A 2,500-nucleotide genomic window follows, 5' to 3' on the forward strand; every position below is an offset into this window, starting at 1 on the left:
ACTGAAACAGAAAATTGGATAATAAAAAAACTGGAAATAAATCTAAATGCAATACAAAATGAGAGTTAAAATACAACACAAGGCAATATCAGAAGCATACTGTTCTCGTATCCCTCTACTAATCACGGGTTCGAATCCCGCACTCCTCTCCGATTCCTAGACTGGAAAAACTTGTTACCTGCTCCAACATTCCCTCGAGAGCATAAAATGGCAAAGGTGAGGACGTTGAGTGCAGCTATTCAGCGTCTCCTGGCGTATGTCTTCTCACACACACACACATACACACACACACATACACACACACACACACACACACACACACACACACACACACACACACACACACACACACACACACACACACACACACACACACACATATCGGCTATCCGAACACGGAGGGCAAAGGTGACAGCGGTTTCGCCCGACGCTAAGTTCCTTTTAGCGTCAACTCGTCAGCTTCCTCAGAGGACAAGCATGAGGAGTAGGAGAAGGAAGAGGAGGAGGGAAAGGAGGAGCCTGCTCCCCCTCTTCCTCCAAAAGAAAAAGAAAAGACAGAGAAGGAGGAATATGAAAAGTAGGAGAAAGAAGAGAAGGACACAGAGTAGGTGGAGGAAATGGAGGAGGAAAAGGACACAGAGGAAGTGAATGAGGAGGAGGAGGAAGAAGAAGAAGAAAAAGAAGAAGAAGAAGAAGAAGAAGAACACAGAATAGGTGGAGAAAATGGAGGAGGAAGAGCAAAACACAGAAAGTGAGTGAGGAGGAGAAGGAAGAAGAATAGAAGGACACAGAGTAGGTGGAGGAAATGGAGGATGAGGATGAGGATGAGGAGAAAAACACAGAGGAAATAGATGAGGTGGAAGAGGAGGAGGAGGAAGAGGAGGAGGAGGAAGAGGAGGAGGAGGAAGAGGAGGAGGAGGAGGAGGTCAGTGAGGAAGTAAACAAGGAGTAGGAGGAAGACACCTACGCTGAAAAAAAAGGGGAAGATTATTCTCTGTTCCGCTCTTTCCCCTCCTGTCGACCTCACCGTAGATTAACATGGGGATTAAATTGAACTTGCTGGACACATTGTCATCCATAACCGGGGATCATTTGCATCCTGGGTGACCCAACTCGATTACCGGATTAAGATTCAGGGAAGGGGGAAAGGTCTTAAAGGGACCGGAACACCAGAACAAAGCATAGAACGATTGAATATCAGAACGCTCCGTTATTGTAACTCTACTCTTCGTGATCTTGTTCTCTTGTTCTTCTCTAGAACGTTCTCTCTCCAACAGTGTTAGATTAGATACGATTGAGGTCGTTTAGGGCTGTTGCTACTGAGCTAAGTCCTGTTCAAATCCTATTGAGGTCTCACGGGACCGTGAGGTCGGTTGGTTAGTTGGTCGGTCTGTTGAGTCTGAAGTACAGAGTAGGGCGATGATTGGAGTTGGAATATCTTCCCTCTCTCATTTGTCTCCTCCTGCTCCTCCTCCTCCTCCTCTTACTTCTCCTCCTCCTCCTCCTCTTACTTCTCCTCCTCCTCTTACTTCTCCTCCTCCTCCTCTTACTTCTCCTCCTCCTCGTCTTACTTCTCCTCCTCCTCCTCTTACTTCTCCTCCTCCTCCTCTTACTTCTCCTCCTTACCCTCCTCCTCCTGTTCCTCTTCATCTCCATCTTCATTTTCATCATCCTCATCTTCCTCCTGCTCTTTATCCTTATCACCATCTTGACCCTTATATTCATCCAACTCCTCTTCCTCCTCTTCCTCTTCCACCTCTTCGTTCTCCTCGTCTTCCTCTTCCACTTCCATCCATTCCTCCTCCTCAACCATCTCTTCCTCTTTCTCCATCCACCCTCTCCTTGTCCTTGTCTTCATTTACTTATCTTTTTCTCTTCTTCTTCATCCTCATCTTCATCTTCATCCTCTTCTTCCCCTCTTTATCCGTATTCTCAGCTTCATTCTCACGTTATCCAACTTCTCTTCCTTCCTCATTCTCATCTTTATTTTCATCCACCTTCTCTACCTCTTCCTCCTCCCTCTCCTCCCTCTCCTCCCTCTCCTCCCTCTCCTCATCCTCGCCTTCATTCACTTCCTCTTCTACTTCCTCACCTTTCTCTTCCTTTCCCCTCCTCCCTTCCTCCTCCTCCCTTCGTCCTTGAAATCCTCATCCCCATATTCAATCACTTTCTCTTCCTTGTCCTCCTCCTCCCCCTCCTCCTACAATCCTAGTCCTCCCTTCCTCCTCGAAATCCTCAGCCCCTGTCTGCATTCACTTCCTCCTCCTCCTACCCTCCACCTTACCTGCTCATCCTGGTTATCATTAATTTCCTCTTCACACACTTTCTCTTTCTCCTTTCCTCTTCCCCCATCCTCATCTTCGTCTTCATTCACTTCCTCCTCCTCCTCCTCCTCCTGGCGTAAGGCTACGTTTGATTTCTGTTTTCCGGGGTGGGAGTGGGAGTGAGAGTGTGGGTGAGAGGAATTGGTTCTTGGAGTGCGCACGTCACATGTCCAGGT

The 2,500-nt window shown here is 47.6% G+C and overlaps 1 protein-coding gene across 5 annotated transcripts in view; it reads left to right on the forward strand.

The window, feature by feature from the left end:
- The window catches only part of LOC143026440 (uncharacterized), a 1,178,515-nt gene that overhangs the window by 553,269 nt on the left and 622,746 nt on the right, over positions 1 to 2,500 (forward strand). The window lies entirely within an intron of this gene.

This window comes from Oratosquilla oratoria, chromosome 1 (genome assembly GCF_046742065.1).
Source record: "Oratosquilla oratoria isolate Oo_2021 chromosome 1, ASM4674206v1, whole genome shotgun sequence".
NCBI classification, from domain to species: Eukaryota; Metazoa; Arthropoda; class Malacostraca; order Stomatopoda; family Squillidae; genus Oratosquilla; species Oratosquilla oratoria.